The sequence below is a fragment of the Lontra canadensis genome, unplaced genomic scaffold, assembly GCF_010015895.1.
Source record: "Lontra canadensis isolate GAN:19392208 unplaced genomic scaffold, GSC_riverotter_1.0 scaffold75, whole genome shotgun sequence".
NCBI classification, from domain to species: domain Eukaryota; kingdom Metazoa; phylum Chordata; class Mammalia; order Carnivora; family Mustelidae; genus Lontra; species Lontra canadensis.
The window spans coordinates 5578945-5594689 of NW_022631069.1; the positions used below are offsets into that span (position 1 = coordinate 5578945).

Below are 15745 nucleotides of genomic sequence, written 5' to 3' on the forward strand. Positions count from 1 at the left end.
CCAGTCTGTGTTTTGGTCCTTAATTTTGGGCATTAGTTGTGATTGAATACCTTGAGCCTATGAGGCATATACCCACTAATGATTGATCTCTGTGGTTTGGGAAACTTTTTCAAATTTGTGACCAGTTTCTAGTCTTAGAAGACTGGATTTCTTGGGTCTCCCTTTTAGTTAGCCAGGTATGTGTGGAGAGTTTTAGTCCTGTGGCAGCTCTCTCATTTTAAGTATAGCGTTGACCTTAGAACAATGGGGGGGGGGGGGTGGGATGCCGATTCTGATGCACTTGTAAATCCTCATCTAACTTTTGAGTCCCTCAGATCTTTACTTCTAGTAGCCTGCTGATGATAGGAAACCTTACTGATAACATAAATCTTCAGTTTGCACACATGTTATACATTGTATATGTCATATACTGTATTCTTATGGTAAAGTAAGCTAGAAAAAAATAAAATGTTATTTTTAATTCTTTTTTTTTTTTTAAGATTTTATTTATTAGAGATTGATAGCATGTGGGCATGCCATGCACATGAGCAGGATCAGGGGACAGAGAGAGAGGGAGAAGCAGACCTCCCTGCTGAGGATGGAGCCCAACTCAGAGCTTGATCCCAGGATCCTGAGGTCATGACCTGAGCAGAAGTCAGCCACTTAACTGACTAGAGCCACCCAGGCACCACAAGAAAATGTTATTAAAATCATAAGGAAGAGAAAATATATTTACAGTAATATAAAAAACCCACCTGTAAGTGGACCTGCACTGTTCAGACCTGTGTTGTTTAGGGGTCAGCTGTGTTAATTTTATGTTTGGACTAGTGCTTGCTCCATGACCCTAACCTTGGCATGTGTAGCAAGCTGTTATTTCCAGAGATTTTTTTTTTTGTTTTTTGTTTTTTCTTTTCATTGTTGTTGTTTAAAGATTTTATTTATTTTTAACAGAGAGAGACATAGCAAGAGAGAGAACACAGCAGCGGGAGAGGGAGATTGCAGGCTTTCCACTTATCAGGGAGCCTGATGTGCTGCTGGATCCTAGGACCCTGGGGTCATGACATGAGCTGAAGGCAGACGCTTAACGACTGACCCACCCAGGCGCTCCCATTTCCACTCCGTTTTCACATTTGCCCTTCTCCCCTAATTGATCGTGCCTTATATTGCACCAAAGTCCTGTTTTTATGGTCAGTCCCACTCAAGTAAATCTACTGATCTTGCAAGCCAGACTGTTGGGGTGGTAGTGAGGATCACAGAATCATTCTCATGCAAGAAGGGCAGCATCTTTTACCGTTTTACCTGAAGTTCTAGCAGTTTTTGTAGAATAAGCACTTTTTGCTTTGTCTTTTAATGGTTCTCAGTGCTCTGAAATATGTGGGGTTTTGTTTGTATGTGTCTGTCAGTTCAGGATTATTATTTTTTTTTTAAATTAGGCTCTATGCCCAGTGTAGAGCTCACTGTGGAGCCCACTGCGAGGCTTGAACTCAACAACCCTGAGATCAAGACCTGAGCTGATATTAAGAGCTGGACACTTAATCAGCTGAGCCATCCAGGCACCTCTATTACTCTCTACTTTAGATTACTACTAACTTGATTTCAGTAAAATACAGAGTTTTCATTACGGTTATCTTTCCCTCTTTTGCGGTTATTGTTCTTTAGGTTACATCTATATTTTTTAAACCCAGCAATATGTTTATTGTTATTGTTGGTACATTTTTACATTTCAGAGAAGTTAGAATAAAATAGGGGTGCCTGGGTGGTTCATTTGGTTAGGCGACTGCCTTCCACTCAGGTCATGATCCTAGGGTCCTAGGATCAAGCCCCACATCTGGCTCCTTGCTCCTCAGGAAACCTGCTACTCCCTCTCTATCTGCTCCTCTGCCTGCTTGTGCTCTCTTTCTCTGTCAAATAAATAAATAAAAAGTATAAATAAATAAATAAATAAATAAATACAGTGTTTTTTATGAATATACATATATTTACTATTTCTGGTACACTTTACTTTCTTTGACTTTTCATTATGGTTTGGTGTCATGTCCTTACTTCTGGTTGACTCCCGTTTCCTCTCTCTTCCTTTGTGCTGTTGTTTAGTGCAGGCTTTTTTTTTTTTTTTTCTTATTTATTTTTTAAAAAGATTTTATTTATTTGACGGGGATGGGAAGGGAGAGAGCACAAGCAGGGGGAGCGGCAGGCAGAGGGAAAGGGAGAGGCAGATTCCTGGCTGAGCAGGGAGCTGGAGTATGTGGGGCTCTGTCCAGGCCTCTGGCATCATTACCTGAGCTGAAGGCAGATTAACCAACTGAGCCACCCAGGTGCCCTGTGCAGTTTTCTTTTAAATCAGTTAAAGAGAAAAAGGTTTGTACTGTGTTATACATTACTTATGTAATTACCTGTTTACTTACCTGTGTTCTTTATTTCTTTATATACGTTTGAGTTACTGTCTGATGTCACTTGCTTTCAGACTGAGGAACTTTCTTTAGTATTTCTTGTGAGACAGGTGGAGTTGCAGTGAGTTTCCTCAATCCATGTTTATATGTGATATTCTTATTTTCATATTTACAGGTTAATTTTAATGAATGTGGAGTTCTTGGTTGGTAATTTTTTCTTTCACCCCTTTGAATTATGTCATCCCATTGCTTCCAGGCCTCTACTATTTCTGCTAAATCTACTGTTACTCTTATGTTTCCTTATACATCATGAGTCACTTTTCTTGTCTTTGATTTTCAGTAGTTTAACTGTAATGGTTACTACCCATTTGCTGGTATATATTTGTTTATCCTTTTCTCTTTCAGCCTTCTCTTGTTTTAGGTATATTTCTTAATTTGATCTTCTGCACTGTCAGTTTGCTTCTTATGAGTTTCCATTCTTTTTTGGGGGGGGGTCTTCTGTTTATTTAAATTTTGAAATCATACTTAATTGTAGTAGAGCCCTTTTCCTTTTGTTATGTGTATTCTAATTGCATTTCTGTGAAAGTTCTCAGTACTTTTTTTTTTTTTTTTTAACTCAAGTTCTCTCTTGTTTCTTCCATTAGTTCTGCCTCAGTAGCAGCCAGCCAGCTGGTTCTGATTGCTCACTTCACTCTCCCTCAAGTTACTAAACCTCCTCAAATGGGATATACTCGTTCTTTACCTATTCATGAGTATGGCTTCATTTACAGGGTCAAGCTTGGGGGTGGTGGTGTGGTATTGGTCAGTGGTGAACCAATAGACCATGGAAGACATAATAAACTTTGTTTCAAGTGCCCTGTACTGAATGCATTTTCAATTTAAATACCTTATCCTGAAAGGATAGATCCTTACTCTTTGCCTGCTCAGCTCATACAGCTAGTGTAGGAGCTGCTCTCTCATAATTCAGGGACGGTTTGGTTGAGCTTCTCCTTGCAAAATTCACATGGCCTCCTAAAGGAGGCAGTGAGTAAACAGATAGAGTACATCCAAGTAGCCCATCCAGTTGTGGGTCTTCGTTTTATGTCTTCAGGCCTCCCTGGATCTTTTTGGTTTCCTACCTCCTTTCTCCATAAAAAGAGAGAGAAACAAGAGTTGCATGCATTTACCCACACAAGCAGACTTGAAGCCCTCTCTCCTGTGAAGTAGACCTCCAAAGAAGACTCAGTTTTTGTAGATTTAGATTTGAGTACTTGCATTCAAGCACTATGTTGAATTTTCTGTTATGTGGCATTGTTTCCACCTGAGTTAGTGAATATTCATTTAAGCTGGATGTTCTGAACCATATAGTAAACACTTGAGACTGTTTCCAAATACTATCTTTATAGCTTTTACCTTCTTCCATTCTTCTTGTTTAAAAGTATAAAAATCATTCTTAACGAATTGTTGGCTCAACTGCCTTGTTGTTTGATATTGATTTTTTTTTTTTTTTTAAACTAGCTAGCAGGTTTAAGTGGCCCATATCACCAATTTAAAAATATGTTATTTGGGGGCACCTGGATGGCTCAGTTGGTTAAGCGTCTCAGTCCAGGTCTTGATCTCAGGGTCGTGAGTTAAAACCCCATGTTGGGCTCCATGCTAGATGTGGAGCCTACTTTAAAAGAAAAAAAAAAAGTTATTTTTATACGAATTTTTGTTAATATTGAAAAAACTATGAAAAGAGAAAGAAGGGGCACCTGGGTGGCCCAGTGGGTTAAAGCCTCTGCCTTTGGCTCAGGTCATGATCCCAGGGTCCTGGGATCGAGCCCAGCATCGGGCTCTCTGCTCAGCAGGGAACCTGCTTCCACCTCTCTCTCTCTCTCTGCCTGCCTCTCTGCCTACTTGTGATCTCTGCCTGTCAAATAAATAAAATCTTAAAAAAAAAAAAAAAAGAAAAAAGAAAAAACTTTGGTATTTTATTTCAGGTAATGCTGAGTATTATAATTAGATTGATATAATTATTAATGAACTCAATTTTCTGATTATACAAGGTTTCTTAATTTTTATTATTTTTAAATTTTATATATATGTGTGTATATATATATAAAGATTTTATTTTTTTGACGGGGGGAGAGAGAGAGAGAGGGAGCGAGCGCACAAACAGGGGGAGCAGGAGAGGAAGAAGCAGGCTCCCCGCTGAGCAAGTAGCCCAGTACAGGACTGGATCCTAGGGTCCTGCGATCATGACCTCAGCTGAAGGCAGACGCTTAACCAACTGAGCCACTCCAGTGGCCAGTTTTTGAATTTTTATTTATTTATTCATTAAAATTTTTTTAAAAATTTATTTATTTGACAGAGATCACAAGTAGTTAGAGAAGCAGGCAGAGGGAGAGGAGGAAGCAGGCTCCCTGCCAAGCAGAGAGCCTGATTCAGGGCTCGATCCGAGGACCATGGGATCATGGCCTGAGCTGAAGGCAGAGGCTTTAACCCACTGAGCCACCCAGGCGTCCCCAGTTTTTGAATTTTTTTAAAAAAAATTTATTTTACTTTTTTTCTTTTAAGAGAGAGCATGCAGGTGGGGAGGGGAAAAGGGAGACAGAAAGAATGTTATGCAGATGCCATGCCCAGCATGGAGCCCCATGTAGGGCTCAAGCGATCTTAGAACATTGGGATCGTAACCTGAGCTGAAATCAAGAGTCAGACTGACTGAGCCACCCAGGTGCCCCTGTTTTACTTTTTTTTTTTTTTAAGCCTATTGTGGGGCTTAAACTCACTACCCCAAGGTCAAGAGTTGCATGCTCTACAAAGTGAGCCATCCAGGTGCCCTGTACAAGGTTTTTGAATTTTCAAGACTGTTATACTGAGGAATTAAGCTTAATACCAAGAAGCTTTATAAGAGATGTGCTTAATGCATTTCCTAAATATATTTAATGTGTTTGATAATCAGCCTCAGGTCTTATCACATGTGCACATAGTGGCCATGTTTTGAGCTTAAGCCAGTTGTACATTTAGTTGTGAAACTGACTTGTGGAAATTGGCTGGATACTTATTTGCATAATTTAATTAATTTATTTTTAAGATTTTATTTGTTTGACAGAGAAGGGGCGTGCTGGAGAGGGAGAAGCAAGGGGAAGCTGGAGAGGGAGAAATCATTTAAGTAGACTTAAATGATTGAGTCACCCACGTGCCCCTATTAGCATAAGTTATATAGTGTTGTTGGGGTGCCTGGGTAGCTCAGTGGGTTAGAGCCTCTGCCTTCTGCTCAGGTCATGATCCCGGGGTCCTGTGATCGAGCCCCACATCAGGCTCTCGGCTCAGCAGGGAGCCTGTTTCCCTTCCCCTCTCTCTGCCTGCCTCTCTGCCTGCCTGTGATCTCTGTCTGTTAAATAAATAAATAAAATCTTAAAAAAAAAGTTATGTAATGTTGTTATATGGTATTAGTTTGTAAATATTAAACCAGTTTATTTATAAATTAATTATTTCAGTTATTTTTTATGTACTGTCTTCAGTTTCTCCCAGTGTAAAGCAGTATTCTTTTTTAAAGTTTTTTATTGGGGCTCTTGGGTGGCTCAGTCATTTAAGTGTTTCCCTTCAGCTCAGACCATGATCCTGGGATCCTGGGATTGAGCCCCAGGTTGGGCTCCTTGCCCAGCGGGGAGTCTGCTTCTCCCTCAGCCCCTGCCTGCTACTCCCACTGCTTGCTCTCCCTCTCTCTCTCAAATATATAAATAACATCTTTAATACATATATATACATATATGTGTGTGTATATATATATATATATATATATATATAGTTTTTTACTTATTTAAGTAATTTCTACACCCAACTTGAGGCTTAAACTTGTGACCCAAGATCAAGAGTTACGTTCTCCTCCAACTGAGCCAGCCAGTAGGAGCCAGCCAGGAGCCAGCCACTCCTAAAGCAGTATTCATTCATTCATTATTTTGCCTCTCTTAGCAACAAATCATTCTCTTTTCCTTCTGTTCACTGCCATTTTTTTGTAAGAATGGGCAAGAAATTCAACAATCTACATTTTCAGTTTCCCCATACTCATAATAAAATCTTTCTGCTGTTACCTCCTTTGGTCTAAAATTTTGTATGAAAGATCAGTGATCTGTTGCTTCAGAATCTAGTTGTTGTTGTCATTATTATTATCATTATTATTATTTTAAGTAGGTTCCATGACTGTCATGGAGGGGCTTGAACTCATGACCCCGAAATCAAGACCTAAGCTGAGATAAGAGTCAGATGCTTAACTCTTTGAGCCACCCAGGTGCCCTTCTAGTTACTACTTTTTGCCTTCCTTTCAGCAAATAATGCAATACTTCCTAGGTTCATATTACACAAGGCTGAACAGGAGATAAGTTCAAGATGGAAGGAGGAGGGGCACTTGGTTAGTTACGTCAAGCATCTGCCTTCATCTCAGGTCATAATCCCAGGTTCCTGGGATTGAGTCCCACATCTGGCTCCCAGTTCAGTGGTGAGTCTGCTTCTTCCTCTCCCCCACCCCTCCCCCTTGCTTGTGTGCTCTCTCTCTTTCTCTCAAATAAATAGAATCTTTAAGTAAAAAAGATGGAAGGAGGAATGAGCCTTACGAATGGTTATACCTTTCAAACTTGGGACTCTTGATGCTATCTGATAATCGTAATATACTTTCTAGCCTGTTTTTCCTGTTTCCTGGCATTAAGCCTAGAAGACTCTTACTCTCATCACTTGGTCTGGCCTACCAGTTAGGTAATTAGGGGCATGGGTGCAATTCTCTTCTACTTTCTTCTTTATCTGAAAATACATCCTTATTTCTTATTCATAATTATTTTCTAAGGGAAAGGAGAGGGGAGTTGATGATTAAAGGTTTGCACTAACCGTTCCAGGATATGTGAAAGAAAAGCTAGGATTGAATAAAAACAGTGTTAGGTTGGGGTCCCTGGCCGGCAGTTGGTAGAGCATGGGACTCTTGATTTTTGGGTTTGTGAGTTCAAGCCCATGTTGGGTTTAGAGCTTATGTTAAAAAAAAAATAGTGTTCGTGCTAGTAGTTAACTGACATTCAGGAATAGAATACTATTTTATTTTTTTAAAGATTAATTTATTTTTAGAGAGAGCACGTGAGCGCAAATGTGGGGGGAGGGGACAGAGGGAGAGAAACTCAAGCAGACTCCCCACTGAGCGTGGAGCCTGACACAGGGCTCCATGGATCCCATGTTCCCTGAGATCATGACCTTAGCCAAAACCAACAGTCAGATGCTCAACTGTCTGAGCTACCCAGGGGCCCCTAGAGAGAGAATATAATTTTAAAAGTAAATTGGTACAGTGATGACAAGTTGATCATGAATAGTTAATAGAAAAAGTAATTTCCCCAAAAAGGGGGAAAAAAGCAAAAGGTAATTGACTTGTGTTTAATTCTCATTTATTTCAGTTATACCTGTGTATATTTGTACTGGATTTTTTTTTCCCCCAAGATTTTATTTATTAGAGAGAGAGAGAGAGCCAGAGATAGCAAGAGAGAGAGCAGGAGCAGGGAGGAGAGGGAGAAGCAGGCCCCACTCCGAGCAGGAGCCTGAACTGGGGCTTGACCCTAGGACCCCAGGATTATGACGTGAGCTGAAGGCAGACACTTAACTGACTGAGCACCCAGGCACCCCAGGCTTTTTTTTTTTTTTTTTTTTAAGATTTTATTTTTGGGGTGCTTGGGTGGCTCATTCAGTAGAGTATGCGACACTTGATCTCAGGGTTGTGAGTTCAAGGCCCATGTTGGGCATGGAGCCTAGTTTTTAAAAAAACGTTTTTAAGCAGAAACCTTTTACATCCATCATGGAGCTTGAACTCACAACCCTGAGATCAAGCGTTGCATGCTCTGCAGACTGAGTTAGCCAAGTGCCTAGTACTGGCTTTTCATGTAAATTGTACTTTTTGAGATTTGCAGTTGTAAGTGTTGAAATTGGTATCCTGATCTGTGAAGTCCTTTTCTTTTGCTTGACCATAAATACTGGTATATCGAAGGGTATTATACTGTCTTTGATTCTGTTCTCCCTTGCTAATCCTAACTGCACTTCAGATTTTAACTGGTTATATGCTGATGGTTCTTTTTATACACTTCAGCTGAAGAACTATGCTAGTTAAACACAGTCTATCCAAAACTTATTCATTACATTCTAGCTAAAATTACTTTTCCCTCGTTTTGAGTAATTGTGTAATTATCCATGCCAGAAACTGGCAGATCATCTAGAATTTCTAATTTTTTGTCTGCTGTAACTGGTACCTCTCCATCATCATGCAGTTATTCGTTAATCAATTGATTCTGCCTCTTATTCATCCTCTGTATTTCTTTTATGACTGTCTTAGTTTAGTCTTTTATTTTGTTACTAATAGATCAGCCTTTTAGAGGGCCTCTTTAGCATAGGTTTTAAGGGCATGGGGTGTCAGTTCAGACACTGTGGTTTCAGATCTTACCCCACTCCTCCATTTACATTGTCCTGTGACCTTGAGAACATTACCTGATTTCTCTGAAGTTCACTTTCCTCACATTTCAAGTAGGGATGGTAATTGAAACTACTTTACAGAGGTGTTATGAACACTAACTGAACTAATACATGTAGTTTATAATTATTTATAATTTCACAATAAATACTAACTGGTCTTATAGTAAAACTTTGTATTAATGTAAATTTAGATAAAATGTGGTCATAATTGTCTCCTGTTCTCAGCACAGTCTGTTTGAGAATGACTCAAACAGGCAGTTATAATTCTTACTGGGCTGAGGGCAGAAGTATATGGTAGAGTAAGGTTGGGCTGGGAAATAAGACAAGGGATATATGGTGGCAGGGAGTCCCTGTGTCCCCAGTAGTCTTGTCAGCTAGTTTTTGTGAATCAAATTGAAAAAAATGGAGGCAGCCAATAGAGTAGACATTCCTAGAACTCCTGGTATTTTAGAACAGTTTTCAAAATATGGTCTTTAGAACACACTTAAGCATGGTACTAAACTACAGTCTTTGGACACTTGTTACTGCCTAGCTAAACAAGTTTGCATAGTTATTTCTCTTTCCAACAGCTTGACGGTATTTTATGCAGTTGAATTTTGATGCCCTCACCTATTTTTGTAAAGGTAGGATTTCACTTTATTTTTTCATTCATTCATTCTTTCATTCATTTTATTAAAGTAGGCTCCACATCCAGTGTAAAGCCTAGTGTGGGGCTTGAACTCAGAACCCTGAGATCAAGAAGGGAGCTGAAATCAAGAATCAGATGCTTAACTGACTGAACTAGTCAGGGGCTGCTTACCTTATTTTTTTTTTATTTTTATTTTTTTTAAGATTTTATTTATTTATTTGCCACAGAGAGATCACAAGTAGACAGAGAGGCAGGCAGAGAGAGAGGGAAGCAGGCTCCCCGCCGAGCAGAGAGCCCGATGCGGGACTCGATCCCAGGACCCTGAGATCATGACCTGAGCTGAAGGCAGCGGCTTAACCCACTGAGCCACCCAGGCGCCCTGCTTACCTTATTTTTAATTAACTTTTTATCTCTTAATTTTTCCTTCATACTGTATTTAGAATGATTCATTCATTCATTCATTCATTCATTTAGATTTTATTTATTTACTTGACAGAGTGAGAGAGCACAAGCAGGGGGAGCAGCAGAGAGAGGAAGAAGCAGGTTCCCCACTGAGCAGGGAGCCTGATGCGGGACTTGATCCCAGGACCCTGGGATAATGACCTGAGCCAAAGGCAGACAGACACTTAACCATTTAAGCCACCCAGACACCCTTAGAATGATTATTTTAAAGCTGTAGTTTAATTGTAAGAGAATGTGTTATTGTAGTTTGATATTTTAATTTCATGTTTTTAATCTTCCTAAATTAATACTTATCTCTATATATTACTTTTAACTCCTGCATATTTAGATATCAACATGTTCTGTTAATGGCTTTGCCAGTTACTTTTTTTGCATCTCATCTCAAGAACATTTTTCCAATGAGGTGCTCTAACTCAAAACTCCAAGATCAGGAGTTGTATGCTCTATCGACTGAGCCAGCCAGGAACCCCTAAATATTTTTCCATGTTCTTAAAGTCAGTAGTGGGTTAACCAGTATAAAAGTACCAATTTGCAAGTCATAAGTAGTCTAAAATTGGCAGTTTTATATGGCTAAATTTAATGCTTTATTAGTTCTTGTAGCAAAGAACAGTATTGGTCTGTCTGAAAATTTTATTTGCTTTTACTTTTGAATAGTGGTATTATCAGGATATAGATTGCTCAATTGACTTATTTTCTCTAAAAGCTTTTAAGATATTATCCCTCTTAACTTTTTTTTTTTAAACATTTTATTTATATATTTGACAAAGAGAGAGAGAGAGAGCACAAGTAGGCAGAGGGGGAGGAGGAAGTGGGCTCCCCGCTGAGCAGAGAGCCTGGGCTCTCTGGGCTCCATTGATTGGAGGATCCTGAGATGACGACCTGAGCCGAAGGCAGAGGCTTAACCCTCTGAGCCACCCAGGTACCCCAATCCCTGTTATCTTTTTGCATTGTTTTTTACTAATGAAGTCTGCTGTCAATGTGATTGTCTCATAGTAACTAGCAGTTAAGAGTTTTTCCTCCATCTTTACTATATTTAGGTGTGAATTTATTTTTACTTATCCTGCTCAGGACTTGAATTGCAGTCTGAGAGCTCATTTCTTCAGTTTTTAAATTCTTAGCCATTATCTTCTTTAAATAGCATCTGTACCTCATTTCCTTCATGAACTTCTAGAACTTTTTTTTTTTTTTTAAGATTTTATTTATTTATTTGACAGAAAGATCACAAGTAGTCAGAGAGGCGGGGTGGGGGGGGGTGGAGCAGGTTCCCCGCTGAGCAGAGAGCCCAATGCGGTGCTTGATCCCAGGACCCTGAGATCATTACCTGGGCTGAAGGCAGAGGCTTAATCCACTGAGCCACCCAGGCACCCCTAGAACTTTTATTTAATATGACGCATACTGGAATTTCTCATTCAGTGCTTCAGCTTTCTTCTCTTTTGTAGTTCCTTTTCTCTTTATCTCTGTGCTGAATATCTGTGTTCTACTTCATTAATTTCCTTTTCAGTTATCTCTTGTTTACTGTTTAACTTGTGTTTTGAGTTTATTCAATACTATATTTTATTTGTCTTTGATTCTTTTTTAGCTCTATTTTCACAGATTGACCCTTTAACCCCTTCAACATTGTACATACAAATTTTTGAAGTCTTTTCAGATTGTTTTATTTTCTGTGGGTTAGGTTTTTCTTTCTTGCCTTAATGTGTTTCTTAACATACTCTAATAGTATTGGGTTTCTTCATGTATTGTAATTTTATTTTGTGAGCCTTTTTTTTTTTAAAGATTTTATTTATTTATTCGACAGACATAGATCACAAGTAGGCAGAGAAGCAGGCAGAGAGAGAGAGAGGAGGAAGCAGGCTCCCTGCTGAGCAGAGAGCCCGATGCAGGGCTCGATCCCAGGACCCTAGGATATGACCTGAGCCAAAGCTTTAACCCACTGAGCCACCCAGGTGCCCCTTTGTGAGCCTGTCTTAAGTTGGTGACCTACTTGTGCCCTGGGAAGTGTTCTAATGAGACAATTTTGTGTAGGTAAGGTTCCAGAGAAGCTTCTCTTTTTGTTGTTGTTGAATGAATATGTGAATTCACCTAAAAAGGAATCCCGGGAAGAGAAGTAGATATGAAGCAAAGATATTAACTTTTGTTTTGTGAACATTTTGTTTGGAGTTCTGAGTTGATTAAAGAAGGGGTTTTATTTTTTAATTACCTTTTTTTTTTTTTTTAAGATTTTATTTATTTGCCAGAGAGAGGGAGCATGCATAAGCAGGGGGAGAGGCAAGCCCAGGGAGAAGCAGGCTCCCTGCTCGCTGAAAAAGGAGCCTGAAGTGGGACTCTATCCCAGGACCCTGGGATCACAACTTGAGCCAAAGGCAGACACTTGAGGACTGAGCCACCCAGGTGCCCTCAGGTTTATCTTTTAACCTTTGTCTTTTTTTTCCTGTTCCCAGTAGTGGTACTTACAACTAACCCCAGTGACCCATTTGTATCAGCTGATACTGGGCCACTTGAGCTTTGAGTTCCCTTTTGTTTCTGGAACTTCAGTTTTGCCTTTTAAGTTGGGGACTCAGTTATATATTTTTCAAAGTACATTTTGATTTTTTATATTTTAGTTATTTCTGTGTTTAGCTATTACGGGTGGTCTTTCCATATCTGCTTAATCATCGTTCTTGAATGGAAGTCCACATCAGTCAACTTATGGAAACTAAATTTCACTTAACACAGTGAAGATAAACTAGTTTGTAGACTTTCGGCCTTATAAAAAGAGTCCTCCCCTACTTCCCCCATAATTATGCATTTTAGTAAGTTGGCATTTAAAAATAATCTAATAGGCCTGAAGTGAGTCTCTTAGAACTTGAAATTTGAAGTAATGAAATCCATTCTAGGGATATTATACATAAAGTTGGTCAGCAGCTTGGCTTTGGAGTTTGGGTTTTAGTTTTTAATAATGATCCAAACTCACCATGACAACCAGCATTCAGTGACTGAGTCAGGAGCACAGTCATCTGATCTATACTAATTATAAGGGTATACTTACTCATAAACTCAAATGGAAAAGGGCTCTTATTTTCAGAGCAAATATTTATATAATTTTTAAATTTATTGACTAAATACAGAAACAGATAGCAAAAAGATCCCCGGAGAAGCTTCAGCTCTTTCCGTTTTGGTGGTGAGATACTTTGGCTGCTGGGTAATCTGTCAGGTTTAAGTCAGCCAAGGAATAGGATTTGCTGATATCTATAGACTTGAATTTATTCCCTCTCATTGGAACTTCTTTTCATGCCTCAAATTTCTGAATTCCAAGCTTGTCTGAAAGGCTTTATGGAAAGTAAGAATCTTTCTCTGAGATGTACCTTTCTACTCCTTGTCTACTCTGGGTTGGGTTTCTTCTACAGTGTGTGTGTTATTTTGCTTCTACATTTCTTAAAATTGCATGTATACTGACTTGTGTGCATTGCTTCTTCCTTTGCCTTAATATCCTTGGATGTTTTTATCTCCAGATTCCTTAATAATATTTAATAGGATAATTAGATATGGATGAATTTTTGTTGTCATAACTATGATGTCTGCTTGAATTTTAAGAAATCTGAGAATTGGTTTACTGGGTTCAAAAAAACAAAGACTTGCATCAAATTATCATTTACACAGGTATAATGGATACTTGATAATATTGTTTATTGCTCAACAAAAATATTCCTTTATTGAGATGCTGCAAATTTCTTAACTTCCTCAGTATTTTACATATGTATATGTGGACATTCTTCTACCTTTTGTAACTTTCTTTTTTTTCATTTGTGAACTTTGCATTTGATATTCTTGGTTTGCATACTCTTTCTTCCTTTCCTAGTTGAGTTTGGAGTCACCATCAGGCTCAGTGATTGGCAGGATTGATTCAGAAAAACTTACTCTCATGGTTGCATTTTATTAGAAGGAGAGAAGAAATAGATTAAAATTAGCAAAGGTGCTTGGTATGAAGCTCAGGAGAAAATAGGTGCAAGCTTCCAGAGGTCTCCTTTCAATGGAATTACACAGGGGATGCTTAGTTTTCAAGTTACTATTTCGGACGATATGCATGAATTTGCCAACCAGGAAGGATTACCTAAACCTCCATGTCTAGGTTTTTATTGGGGAATGGTTATAAAGAGGTGCATTCTCTATAGAACTCACACCACATCCGGAGACTCGAGCCACCCTTACCATTTGGTGTAACCAAATACAGCATGGGCCAAGGCCACAGGCATACAAAAACCATCTTATCAGGTAGAATATTCCAAGAGTTAGAGGTCATGTCACAGGAGCCATTCGAGGGCTGGTATTGGAGATAGGCCTTCTTTAGGAATGTACAGGATTTGAAGAACCGAGGTCAGCAAACTTTCCTGCACACTAGTAAGTGAATGTTAATTTTTCAAGACCATGTTTAAGTGTGATCTGTTCAGTGAAAGCTTACTTAATTTATTGTAAGAAGTTAGTTGCTCCCATACTTTTGTTCCTATAATTACTTATAATTATCTTCTTTGTAGTTTTATTATACTCTGTGTTTCTTGAAAGGTTAGTAACTCAATGCCATCTAAAATATGGAAATATTTATATACCTTTTCCTTCTTTCTCTTTCCCATACTGTTTCTTCCTTTGATTTGAAAATTTATTTTTTGCATTTCCTTTAAGCAACATCTTTGTATGTACTTTGTATTATAAAAACTTGTTTTGTTTTCAAACATATAACTTTGAGTTTATTTTAGCATTATTTTAACATTTTATTATTTGGGAGGCTTTGTACTGTGGTGAGTGCTATGAATTGTGTAAGACTGATGAATCACAGACCAATACCCCCGAAACAAATAATACATTATATGTTAATTTTTTAAAAAGCACAAAAAGAAAAAAAAAGCAGTGTATATGTTTATTGGGAGACTGATATTCTTACTTTAATTTATTTAGAGAGTGTGTGCACATGAGCAGGGGTAAGGGTGGGGGAGGGGGGCAGAGGGAGAGGGAGAGAGAATCTCAAGCAGGCTCCATGCTTGGCATGGAGCTAGTACAGGGTTCAAGCTCATGACTCTGAGATCATGACCTGAGTGGAAATCCAAAGGTGGATGCCCAGTGGACTGAACCACCCAGGTGCCCCCTGATATTCCTACTTTCAAAATGATACTGTATTTAAGTTTCTGTTTTCTACTGCAGCTTCTTTGTAAGGTTCTATAATTTGTATACTTAAAACTCTTGGGGATTCTGTTTATATCTATTTATGGTGCTTCCTATAATTTTAAGTGGTATAAACTATCAAAAAATTACATACTAATCTTGAACCCTTTCTTGAAAGTAAGGATTGTATCATTTATGCTATATCCTCAGTTTCATGGCTGACATACTAGTTTGCTGTGTTGACTGTTGCTATTTTTTAGTTTTTAACTTTCATAGGTTTATTTCTTCTCATAGGTGCTAGATCACTAGGAGGTTCAGGCACATAGGATCTTTCTTCCCACATGAAAGTGAATTCAAGTAGTTCTGAACCAAATCAGAATTTATTAGGTGATAGATTGTGTATTTTTATTGCTACTATAACAAAATTGCCATTAACTGGGTGGCTTAAAATAAAGCACATTTTAATCTCTTGCTATTGTCAGTTTTACTGGGTTACAGTCAGGATGTCTGCTAGAGTCAAAGTGTAGTCAGGTCTGGTTCCTTCTAGAGGCTCTGAGAAGAAAATCCATTTTCTTGTCTTTTTCAGGTTATAGTGGCCACTTGTATTTCTTAGTTTATTGCTTCATCCCCAAAGCATCGGACTCCAGTCTCTGCTTCCATTGTTAACCCCTTCTCCTTTTCGGTAGCCCAGTCTTCCTCTGTC

The 15745-nt window shown here is 38.7% G+C and overlaps 1 protein-coding gene across 2 annotated transcripts in view; it reads left to right on the plus strand.

The window, feature by feature from the left end:
• TRIM33 (tripartite motif containing 33) overlaps nucleotides 1-15745 on the plus strand; it is a 112136-nt gene that overhangs the window by 36627 nt on the left and 59764 nt on the right. The window lies entirely within an intron of this gene.